The sequence below is a fragment of the Tachypleus tridentatus genome, chromosome 10, assembly GCF_004210375.1.
Source record: "Tachypleus tridentatus isolate NWPU-2018 chromosome 10, ASM421037v1, whole genome shotgun sequence".
In the NCBI taxonomy this organism is placed as follows: Eukaryota; Metazoa; Arthropoda; class Merostomata; order Xiphosura; family Limulidae; genus Tachypleus; species Tachypleus tridentatus.
The window spans coordinates 105,966,341-105,979,965 of NC_134834.1; positions in this window are offsets into that span (position 1 = coordinate 105,966,341).

Here is a 13,625-nt window from a genome sequence, read left to right on the forward strand (position 1 = left end):
TTCCATGTTAACAGGATTAGCAATAAACTCTGGTTTAACAATGTTGTCTAAAGTAGCCAAAATATTAACGTGATAAATTATTTACATAACTATGTAACTTAAGCTGCAAGTTTTTGTAACTATTTATTTGAACTAAATACAAAGCTACACCGTGAGCTATCTGTGCTCTCCCCACGCCCACTTCGGGTATCAAAACTCAATTTTTATCAGTATTTTAATACATATTTAAGTCTATGATAACGGTAGATAAAGAGAAACTAAATTAACTATTTTCAGTTGTCTAGTGTAGTAATGAAACATTATCAAAGGAAGTGTTGCTAAGTTGGCAGCCATGTTTATTATGCGAACATTCGCACCTGTGAAATTAGAGCAAGTAAAGTATACACGACGGATGTATGTTTCGTTAGAGCTCAAGTACTGTTTTACCAAACAGTCTTTGAGTCTTCCTGGTAGCTGGCAGCTTTTCTTTACATAAGTACAGGATGTTTTAACAACACCAATATTTGTGTTGACGTAAACATGTACTGTTTAAAAAATTTGATTTTTTTTTTTTTTTAGTTAACGTAATACAATAATCTCCCGGAAGTTGCTTCTCCAGGTTAAAACTTTTTCACCAAAGATAAATACTTGTACAAAACTTACTATCCCATTACTGGCAGTTTAGTTTCGGTTTTCGTGTTTCGGTCTTCGTTATATAATGAGCATCTCCATTTTGGGACCACAAAAAGTAGACTTAACCAGAACCTATGAAATATCAAAACTTATATCTTCACAAATTTTGAGCGTACTTCCTTTAGTCTTTGGGTGGTCAGGCGTGGCCTGGTGGTTGGCGTGGCGGACTGTGGATCCGAATATCCGTGGCTTTCGCCCAGTTATTGTAAACAAAGGACAAAACATAAACTACACTTTTGGAACATTATAAAAGTGAGAGAAATACCCACGATTTGGCAGTGAGTGGTGGTGATTAGCTGCCTTCATTGTATTATATCATTTTAAAATTATGGACGGTTGGTGAAGATAACCCTCGTGGAACTTTGAACTAAAGCTAATAAACAGTAACTTTGCTCCATTGTCTCTAGTACTTCTTTACCGGCATAACATTTTTGTCATTAAGTGAATCTGTTGTGTACTTAAAATTAGGATGGATATCGTGGTTGACAGAGGTCAATTTTAAGATGTAAGTTTTGTACTTAGGATAATTCTTTATTCGCAGTGTAGTTTTTGTTTACTCTAAAATAAAAGATAACTATACTGTTACTAATTCGGAATTTATTCATATAAAACGGCTGAGATTAAATTTTATTTAATTTTAAAACTTATCTTTTCATAACAATTTATGTCGCCATGTTTTATTATTTTTGTCTTATTTCACTGAACATTTGAATAGCTATAGTTACTAATGTATTGATAATCGCACCATTCTCTTCGTTTGAAATTTACTGACGATCGATGTTAAAACCTCCTGTCTTCTATATACTATGGAAATTATAAAAGTTGGGTATTTCGTTATTTTAATATATAGATTTGGTTCAGTACATTTTTAAAGCTGACACAAATTAAGAGTTGCTTAAGAAGTCTTGTTACTGTTGCTACATTTGTTTTAACCAACATGCTGGTTTTAAACATCTGGTAATGACGTAACGAACCCTGGGGTAAAGTAATGATTTGATTAATTTACCAGGCGTTCTGGTTCTTGGTCTTTTTAATTGTTGTCACGATCAGAAACAGTAAAAAATATTGCTCTAAGTTCTCTTTACTTCGGTGCGAATTTAATGTATACATAATGTTATGAACGGCTTCTTTAAATTTTGTTTGAAGAGTCGCCTGATAGATTACGTAGTGTAGCATTACCTTCTGTTCTAATCTGGTATTAGGTATTTACAGGAATTTCAACGTGAAGACCTGCCCAAAAGCGACAAAAAAAATTCAAAACAAAGAAACAACTGGGGAGGTGTTTTTTTTTTTTTATTTTAGATCTTAAGTTTTGAACTAGACAAGCTATTAATTTATCTATGGTTTTTAAATCGTAACACAATAAATAGTGATGAAGATTGTACTGTAGTTCTTGTATCAGAGTGTACCTTGTTACAGTGTTCTTCTTTGAAAGTCTGGCAACCGCAAGTTTATACGGTATTGTTTTACAGTATTTTTGACTATCACAGACAAAATGCACGCACACTTCATTCCGACGGATGTCTACAAAAGGCAGACGTAAATATTCCTTAGTAAACATTTTGTGCAACAACATATTAACAGCGTATCAAAGTTTTCATAAATGTCGATCGTTAGGTCACAGAATAACAAGTTTATTTACTGATAGTATTAACTATAGTAATGTTTAGCTCTAACAAGGTTAAAGGAAAAAAAACGTATAAAAGTGACAATGTTAATTTATATAATATAGGCGTACTTAATAAAGGCTTAGATAATTTTAAACCTGCGGTTAGAATTTTTGTTATCCTGAAAAGCAGGTGTTTAAAGTAATTTGACCGCAAATTTTGGGGACCTCTGGTAGTTGTAAAATAAAATGGACAATAATCGAAATGTTTGTGGGGAAGCTACTTTTGATGCACTCTGTATAAACGAATGTGACTGAAACATAGAATCTCCTTGTTTAAAGTCGTGTGTAGTGTTCTAATATTACCATCGCGTTTTTCTTGTGTGTGAAATTGTGTCAGAATATTTACCCTGTGCCTCACTCTTCCTTTTGGAATGTTTTCTGGGTGGTGAGAGGCAGACTAGAATTAATATTTAAGTAAACACCTGCTGGTTTACTTAATTGGGCCTCACACTGAGGCATAAGTGATTAACATGCATGTAAACCTGTACATCACGCATTTAATCTCAGAATCGTTGTTTTTATTTCAGTGAATAATTATGAACACACAAGGTTTATTTTATTACAATTTACAGCTGTACAGCAGGTAAGATTAGTTTTAGAAGAGAGACGATCATTGTTAAGTACACAAGTATTTTACGGTAAAAATCTTTCCGTATTTAAACGAAGATTCAAAATCTGACAATGTATTTACTTTCCATAACTAATAGTACGTACTTGTTCGTGTACAGAAATCCGCGTGAATTTTGGAAATTTATTTATCTGACAAAAAAAGATGAATAAATATAAAAACTAAAATATGCAGTTTAGGAATGTGTGGGAAATTAACGGTAAAGATATATGTACCTGGGTATTTAATTGTAGGTGTGTTTGATTTTATTAGTAAAGCATATCTTTTTTATTTATTTATTATGCTGCCAGGCTTATCTGTCAATACGACGAAGTTCTGTTAAAAAAAAAGTTTGTACTCGTGTAATCATGGATTTTGAAAAGTGGTTTTAAGTGTTCCTTTACCCTGATCTTCAAATTGTTCTGTTTCACCACTGTAATAAATTGAAAAGCTTATTCTATATTTTGTAAATGTTTCCTGACGAGTTAAATTCGTTATACAATTTTCTTAGTGTTGAATTTTTATTCCAGAGATGGAAACGAATTTAAGTTTTATGCCAAGGTTATTTTTGTATTAGTCTTTTTCGAAATTTCTGATAGAATTATGTTAATATTTTATGGGATTGTGTAAGGAATGAGGCTTCGTTTGTTTTGTACTTTGTTAATAGTTTCTACTAATACTTTAGTAGAGAACTGGTTAACTTAGTAAAGGATTGAGTTAAGTGTGCAACTTCTTCATCAGTGTTGTCTGTGGTGCATATAGTGGGTACTAAATGTTGGAGGGTTGGTGCTTTCCGCTGGTGGATTACATTATTAGAAAACTGGTTTGTGCAATTTACGCCGTATGAGTTTTTTTTTTTCTTTGAACTGTAGTGATAAAGTCTTCTGGAAGTGGGTGTCCGTGTGGTATTAACGTTTAAAACATTTATCATGTAGTTGTTCTCATATTTTACTGTGAAATTTTGTTTTAATGTAGATTGTTTGTTTGTTTGTGTTGGGGAAAGTTTGTTTATTCATCTTGACAAGTGAAGCCGTAAAATACACATCTGCATATCTAAAGTCAATGTGAGTTTATATATGGAAGTAGCTAAAGTACTTGACAAAAGATTTCTTATGGCAAGTCCATGTAACTGAAAGAAACAAGAATATTGGTATTTAAGGCAAATGTATGTGGTTAGTTATAACAGTTCGATTATGATCAGGTGGCTAAGGCGTTCCACTCGTAATCTGAGGGTCGTGGATTCAAATCTCCGTTAGAAGAAACATGCTCGCTCTTCTAGCGGTGGGGGTGTTTATAACCTTACGGTCAATCTCACTATTCGTTGGTAAAAGAGTAGCTCAAGGGTTGGTGGTGAGTGGTATGACAAGTTACCTTCACTTTTCTTACACTGCTAAATTAGGGACGGCTAGCACAGATAGCCCTCGAGTAGCTTTGTGCGTAATATTACAAAAAACAGTTCGATTAGGTGTTTCTGTTTTATGTTTGATGTTTTGGGTCTTGTGAATATTTTCTGCATTTAAGTTGTATTGCTTCATGACTTTTTTTTCTCTAGAAAACTCTACCTGAGTACTTAATCCACGATGCAGCCACCAAAGCTACTTCATATAACCAGGAACAAACACTCAATCCTGTCAAGAAAGAACACACTAATCATATTACACGTGTTCTAATATACGACCCGACCAACAAGAAGATCAAAGATATTATACTAAACCTTTACACAATAGTTACTGTAGATCCTACCACTAAATCTCTTTAAGGATCCACCCGTTATTTCTTAGACATGAGAAGGATCTGAAAGAAATCCTGGCTCACAGTAACCTCAAATAAAATGACTCTCCAGACATTCACACACATAAACAAGTGCGTCACCTGCCCATATATAAACAGCACTACACACATACGAGAACAGAACACAACTTTCGACATAAGACAGTGTTTTACACATACCATAAATATATCATTTACTGCATAACTTGTAAAAGATTCAATAGTTTATACATAGAACAAACAGGCTACCAACTCGGTGATAGAAAACCTGAACATCTAAATCATATTAAACTGGGGAGCCAAGATATAAACAAACATTTCATCATCATCAACCATACAGTTGACTTTTAGATTCTTTTAACTCTTTAGTGCTCCAACAGATTAAAGATAACGACTGAAAGAGGTTTAATTTTCAACCTGGGAACTCTACAACCATCTGGTTTAAATGAAGATATTAATCTTCAACCTGGGAACTCTACAACTCTCTAGTTTAAATGAACGCTTTACTTTCCTGTAGTTTCTCATTTTCTCCATACTTGGTTTCCGTTTTTGTTTATATCTCTCTCTTGTTAACTTGACTTGTAATGTTAATGTACAATATGTAATGTTGCGGAGAAATTTCGCGTTCAACATTCAATTTTTACTTAATTTTTACATTTTACACATGCGCCTTTCTGTTATAAGCCGTACTGTCTCAAGAAGTCTTAGCTCGAAATGTGTTCCTTCTGTAGTTAAATAAAAAAAAAAAGATGAAGTCTGTAATTGTTTAACCCATTCTTTAATTTTAATATTTTTGTCGCCTACGCGGCTAACTGTATATTTTTGGTTTTATCCAATTTAGGCTTAGTCTTGTGCAGCCAACACATTGTGTTTATGCATTTACAATGACCACATACACTACATGGCCAAAGTATGTGGACACCCGACCATCACACCCATATGTGCTTGTTACATCTCATTCCAAAACCATGGGCATTAGTGTGGAGTTGGTCCCACTTTTGCTGCTATAACAACTTCCATTCTTCTGGAAAGATTTTTCACTAGATTTTGGAACATGGTTGCGGGGATTCGCTCCTATTCAGCTACAAGAGCATTAGTGAGGTCGAGAAATGATGTCGGGCGAGAAGGCCTGGTTCGCAGTCAGCGTTCCAATTCATCCCAAAGGTGTTCGATGGGGTTGAGGTCTGGGTTCTGTGCAGGCCAGTCAAATTCTTTCGCACTAACCTCGACAAACCATGTATTTGTGGACCTCGCTTTGTGCATGGAGACATCGTCATGCTGAAATACAAAAAAAATACAAAGCTGGACACAATTCTCTAGAATGTCATTGTATTCTGTAGCATTAAAACTTTCCTTCACTGGAACTAAAGAATCCAGCCCAAATCATAAAAACAGCCTCATATCATTATTCCTCCTGCATAATACTTTACAGTTGGCACTATGCATTCAGACAGGTAGATTTCTCCTGGCATCCGTGAAACCCAGACTACCAGATAGTGGAGCGTGATTCATCATTCCAGAGAACTCGTTTAAACTGCTCCAGAGTCTAATGGCGGTGTGCTCCAGTCGACGCTTGGCATTGTGCATGGTGATCTTAGGCTTGTGTGCTGCTGCTCGGCCTAGAAATCCCATTTGATGAAGTTCCCGACGAACAGTTCTTGTGCTCACGTTGCTTCCACTGGAACTCTGTAGTGAGTGTTGCAGCTGTGGACGGACGATTTTACATACTTCAGCACTCGGCTGTTCCGTTCTGTGAGCTTGTGTGGCCTACCGCTTCGTGGCTGAACTGATGTTGCTCCTAGACGTTTCCACTTCACAACAACACTTGCAGTTGACTGGGGCAGCCCTAACAGAACAAAAATTTAACGAACTGAGTTGTTGAAAGGTGGCATCCTGTAACAATCCCATGTCACTGAGCTCTTCAGTACGATCCATTCTATACTGCTAATGTTTGTCTATGGAGGCTGCATAGCTGTATGCTTGATGAATGCACCTGCTAGCAATGGGTGTGGCTGAAATAGCCGAACCCACTAATGAGAAGGGGAGTCCACATACGTTTATCCATGTTGTGTAGTTCGTAATGTACTTCAAGAGACATCGGATACAATTTTTGTTCTAGACTTTGCTTAGTAGTTAAATTGCACCCTGAAACTACAAGGCGAAACGTTGACTTGTATAATTTTAATTACTATCAGTAAGATAAAATTCGGGTTTATTTTTCTGTAAGTTTATTGCCAAAATTGTTTTACTAATCTTTATAACGCCAGCAAATTCAGTTCTATGTTATGTATTAGCTTAAAGATAATTAACTGTGGTAGGGACGCACACAAGAAGCTGTAATGGTGGTGGACGTTGTGAAGTAAGTCAACATGTTATTTTCGAGGCAGGGTTTGGTGATATTTATGCTAAACTTGTTTTATTTGCTGTATTGGGTTTCAATAATGTATCTAAGCTTATTCTTAAAACCATCTATTTTCCTCCGGTGTGGATTCCTCTACATGGTGAGGGGACCTCTCAAAGAAGGTTGTGTTATTTCAGTTTATCTTCTCTGGGATCCAAACATCCATCTACATGTTTGCCGTGTGTGACGACCCGTGAAGAAGAGGAGAGGATCCTGATGGTTGAAGGGTCCAACCCTAACCACACCACTTTAGCCTTGAATTCTTGTAGACGGGCGCCCTTGGGAAGGCTCCTCTCGGGTCAGTTAGCTGTTCCACTTGGGCTAGGGTCAACCAAATACCACTGTTGGATTTCTTAACAGGTGTTATATACATTATATCTGATACTGGTCTTTGGGTATAGTGCTCACGAAACCCTGGCGTTGCTGCATTGCGTCCCCTCGTAGGACTCTATGGTGGGTGGGATCAGTGGGCACTGAAATGTAGCTTTTTTTATTATAGATACCCTCTTCCTGAGAAAATAAAATATAAAATGAAACAAATTGAAAAAAAACAAATCATTGAAAACTACCACACATGGACGACTCTGTACAGTCAATATTACAGCCAGATTCTGCACCTGAATTTCTGATTATCCATTCCTTATTTGAGAAATCTTTGGGGCAGATGTCTCCATTTTTAATTCAAAAGGGATTAGAGAGACTTTCTGGCTTCCCTCAGCCAGTAAAGAAGTTGCGCTCTGAGATATTTTGGTGGAATTATCCTCACCACAACATACCAAACTTCTCTTAATCAAAGACCATTGGAGATATACCCATTAAGGTTATGCCCCATGCAACTTTGAATTGTTTCAAAAGAACATTCCCGAGCCGGAGATCTTCGCTGGTTTCTTTAGCGAAGGCGTATCTGCAGTGCGACGAATCTTCACTTGTAATGAAGGAATTATGGATCCTACCAATGTTCTGTATTAATGTGTTACGCCACCACGTCCTTTTCCCACAATCAAAGCAGGTTATCTGAACTGCAAGGTACAACCTTACATTCCCAACTCTCTCGGATGTTTCCAGTGTCAGTGGTTTGGTCACTCAAAAACATTATGCTGTGATTCTTTGTGCTCGTTGTGGTGGTGAAGACCATGACTCTTAAGAGTGCAACCTGGGACCACACAGTGTTAAGTGTTGTGGCTTACACCCCTCTTATTCTATTTCTTGCCTTAAATGGGTAGAAGAGAAGTTTAAAGACTGTTAATAATATCACCTATCCAGAGGCTCGGAAATTGTTCCCAACTCCATCTTCACTCCATTCCACTGCCACAGTGGAGTGCAGACAGATCTTTCTGTGCCTCCAACAGTCATTTGCAAAACATCTTAATCTCATGCCCTCCATAATTAAGGTTGACGTATCTATGTCTACTTCCATCTGTCTCTACCACTCCTTCCAGTGACTGTCCAGTTTCACTTCAAGTGTTTCCTCAGGTCCATCCTCTTCTGCAACCCCGAGAAGTAAATCGATCATTTGTTCATGCCCTCAGTCATTGGAATCTTTGTCCACAGACAGACCTGCCTACTTGATCCACGGCAGGATCAATGGATGTTTTATAGATGTTCGTTCAGTAAAGAAAAATGTGGTTGCAAACAGAAGATCTCTCCGCCACATTCTCCTCCACCTTAATACCATTGGCCATTCTGATCCAGTGGAACTGGCGAGGTTTTTGATCAAATATAGATGGCATCAAGGATTTGATTCTTACTATCCCGTGACTTTCCTTACAGGAAACGTTTCTGAAACCTGCTAATACAGTCACCCTTCGGCAGTTTTCCTTTACAGAAACAACAGGTCGTGTGATGGACGAGTGCATGGTGGGGTAGCGTTGCTGGTTGATCAGCATGTACTACCTACCCTGTCTTTGTCAGTTGATACACCTTTAGAGGCTGTAGCCATACGTGTTTCCTTTGGTTCTACCATTACTATTTGTTCTAACTACTTACTTCCTGAAAAGATCTGTAATCAATCAGACCTTGATTTCCTCAGTGAGCAGTTACCATCTCTTTCTTTACTATTGGGGAATTTTTAATGGACATAATCCCCTCTGGTGTGGTGCTAGTATTAATGGGAGGGGTCGTGCTAAGAGCATATGCTTTTGGAGCAGAACCAATACAGGTTTGTATACTTATTTTCATACACACAGTCAGTTTTTTACTGCTGTTGATCTCTCTATCTGCTCCCCTTTACTTTTCACGGGGCAGTGATCATTTTCCAATCATTTCGAGAGAGACTGGCTGTGGTCTGTGCCATCCGACCCACGTGCCTCGATGGCTAACTGGCCTTCTTTCGCTGCTCTATCAGAACTTGATCCTGCGATCGTGTGAAAGCCATCGATAGATGAATGTGTGGCAGCCATAACTGACTTGTTGTTTAGGCAGCTGCTCATTGTATTCCTAAAACCTCGACACGTTTTCCACATTATCTTCGTCCTTGGGGGAATCCTGCCTGCCATATGACAAGAAAAGCTCAAACAAGCTTGAGATATCTTTCAAAGGTATTCTACATTTTTAAACTGCATTGCATTATATCAGGCCCGTGCACATGCTCGGCAGATCAGACGTCAAAACTAGAAGGAATCTTGGATAAAATGTACCTCTAGCATTTCTTCTACCACTAGTTCCAAATTGATATGGGACAAAATTCGAAACGTTAGTGGTTAGTATATATCTGTCCACTCTCGATTTTGTTCTAATGGCCAGGAAATTGATACCCAGAGCTTCGCCAGTACTCTCGGCAAAAGCTTTTCTCATGCATCTAGCACTTGTGCTTCATCCCTCATCTTCTTAGTAATTAAACCACGAGCAGAACAATCACCTCTCTCCTTCTTGGCTGATCTTCTCTATGACTATAATTGCTCCCTCACACTGGTGGACCTTAAACTTGCTCTTCATTGGTCTTACAGTACATCACTCGGACCTGATATTTATTACAACATGTTGTGCCATCTCTCTTCTGCTTTTCTTGCTATTATTCTAGCTGTTTTAACTGGATCTGGCAGGAGAATGTCTTTTCCTGATGCTTGGCGTCATGCTATTGTACTCCCTTTTCTTAAACCTGGAACGGATCACAATATTCCCTTTGAACTACAGTCCAATTTTTTGACGAGCTCTTTAAGATCTAAAGATGGTTAATGCTCGTCTTGTTTCGTTCCTCAAATCAAACAACCTCCTCTTATCCACTCAGTGCGAGTTCCGTAGGTTGCACTTCACCATGAAATACCTGATTTGACTTGAAACATCAATCAGAGAAGCATTTTCCAAGCGACGGCATCTAGTCTCTGTATTTTTATCTTGAGAAAGCTTATGATACAATGTAAAGGTTTGGTATCTTGCGAGACCTCCACTCGTATGGGTTGCCTGGCAATTTACCAATTTTTATTAAACATTTTTAAATGAATCTGTTATTCCAGGTCTGTGTGATGTCGACAATTTCCTATTCTTACCCACAGAAATTTGGAGTCCCTCAGGGCTGTTTTTTGAGTGTCACACTTTTCATTATAAAGATTAATGCCAAAGGTTGACAACTATTCCTGCAGTTGCAAACGGTTTCTTTGTCAATGAATTCGATATCTCGTGTTAGTCGTCAAATTTCAGGAATAATGAGCAGCAGCTACAGACTGCCCTTAATTGTTTACTGAAGTGGACCACAGCTAACTATTACAACCTATCTCATTCCAACACTCTTTGCATGCACTTTTGCCGTCGATGGGGTTTTCACCCTGATCCTGAACTTCGTATTGTTGAAGTTCTGCTTCCTATGGTCTCTGAGGCAAAGTTCTTGGAGCTTACCTTTTGACTGTAAGCTGGCCTTTATTTCACACATCAAGCAGCTACGTGTCAACTGTACAAGGGCACTGAACATTCTCCATGTCCTCTCTTCTACCTCTTTGGGAAGATCGATTTTTCCTGATAAAAAAAAAAAAAATTATCGTGCCCTTATTAGAACAAAACTAGACTGAGTCTGTTCTATGTCTCCACAAGGACTTCGGCCTCGAAAATGTTGGGCCATTTCTACCATCAGGGGCTTCAGCTCTGCACATGGGCCTTCCACGCTTCTCCAGTCCAGAGTTTGTACACGGAGTCCCATGAACCCCCTCTATACCTTCGTCGTTTGCAACTGTCTTTAATGTATACGTCAAAACTTTACCACAACATTCCACATGGGGTTTGTTTTCCTTCCTCGGTGGGCCACACGTTTTCATAATAGACGGTCTGCCATTGTTCCCTTTAGACTTAATATCAAGGTGTAGTTGGATGAATTGGGTCTATATTTTGGATGATATATCGGTATCCACAGATCAGCCCATCTCACCACGGCTAATTACTGTCACCAAATGTGACCTTTCTTTCAAGTCATCTGAAGAAGGCAGATACTTCTGATTGGAAGTATCACCTTCCATTTGCCGAACATCTATCGAACCATCCTTCCATTCCCATTTATATAGATAGTTCGAAATCAGGTGACTCTTTGGGCTCTGCCATGGTTTGGCGTGATTCGGTTGTTGCAAACGCAACCCTCATTACACTTTCTGTGTTCACAGCCGAATTGTACACCATTTCTCTTTTCCTGGATCACATAGAAGCTATGCAGTACACAAACTGTACTATATAATATATATACCGATTCACTTAGTTCTTCGTTAGCCCGGAATCGCTTTACGTTAGCCCTCACCATATTCTCGCTGATATTCAAAACAGACTGGCCCATTTCTTATTAACATCTTCTATCTAGTTCTTCTGGATACCAGGCTATGTTGGTATTCGCGGGAACAAGCTCGCCGACACTGTAGCTAAATGTGGCTACTCTGACGCTATCACTGCTGTGACTGTTCCAAACGTGGACCAGCAACGTGAAAACAAGCTTTTCCAAATAAAACCCTCTATTGGACTTAAAACGCTAAAATAAGGACTACGATTCCCCTCGGGGGACACAGCAGAGAGCCAGATATGGCTCTGTTATGAGAAATGAAACGCGCTAACGTGAGGATCCCGAGGCATCTTACCTCTATGACAGTCGTAAAACAGTTCCATGTATGTGTCCTCAAAAAATAGTAGAAACCCCTTGTTGTATTAACACAGGACGTTGACTATACTTACAATGTTTCACATCATATTGCTAAAAAAAAAATTAAATTTTACAAATATGTAGGAAAATGTTGTTGAAATATAATATGACAGTTCTGCTATGCAGAATTAAGTTATTAACATTGCAAAAGCTAAAAGTGCAAACTTTATTTTCTTTTCTTTTTGACATGGTTATGGTGCTCGGGTTGCAAGTTCGAGTCCTCGTTCCACCACACATGCTAGTCCTTTTAGAGGTGGGGCTTTAAAGTTGCTGTGAACCCCACTAATTTATATAAAATTATAGCCAACAGTTGGCGGCGGGTGATGATGACTTACCTATAGAATATCATTGCTAAATTAGGGATGGCTAGCGCAGATATGCTTCGTGTAGTTTTGCGCGAAATTCAAAATGCACCAATCCAAGTACACGTTCTTATCAGATACATTAAGGAATAAAGCTGTACAACTTGTTTTTTCTCTTCAATAGTTTTTATAATACTGAAGACTAATGGTAAAGATTGTTATAAATGTACAACATTTTTAGTGCGTGCATAAAAGATCACGGAAGATTAATTCAACTGGTTTGTGAAAGTTACACTATAAACTTCACCATAGCAACTGTTCAATGTTATCATATAGGCCAACTGTGACTCTTCCGACAATGGTATTGCATGTTAAAACGCAACTTTCTCAGGAGTTATTTTAACCTCAGTCACGACATCAAGCTGATATATGGTCGCAACGTTACGGATTCACTTCAGAACGACCCACACCCAGTAGTCACTGGAAGTAATTGGAGTTGAAACGATGTAGCAGCAAAGTATTATGGAAGTGGTGGCTGCGAACCCTGTCTTCACCAAAATATTTCATAAGTAATCACTTTACAAGACGATGGATGTGTATCATCCAGAACACATCACGATGTTAGTTATGGTGCATCTATTCACGATACTATGTTCAGTTACTAGTTGTTGCGTCAAATTTCCAACTGATCGTTTGTCAAGGAAGAATGGACCCAAAATTTGGTCAGAGATGTAAATACACTACATAACCATCTTAGAGGAATGCAAAAGTTATTTCTGTGACTCATGGATTTTCCTTGGCCCAAATGGCATTTGTTATTCGAGTTCCTGAAGCCAATACAATATTCTTTACGTCATTCCATACGTACGTATGCTGGATTTCTTCAATACAGCTTTCCGTATACGCGACGAATTAGGTGTTTCAGAAGCGTTGTCTTGCCACACTGTCCAACCAGGAAGTGTTCCCTATAACAAGAATAGTAGACGGAGCTTCACCAAAAATTAACGAAACCTTGTATTTTTCACGTATTAATAAAAATTCCATTCATAAGCTACAAATAAATCAGCACAAACATACTCGTGTATGTACGTTAAAAA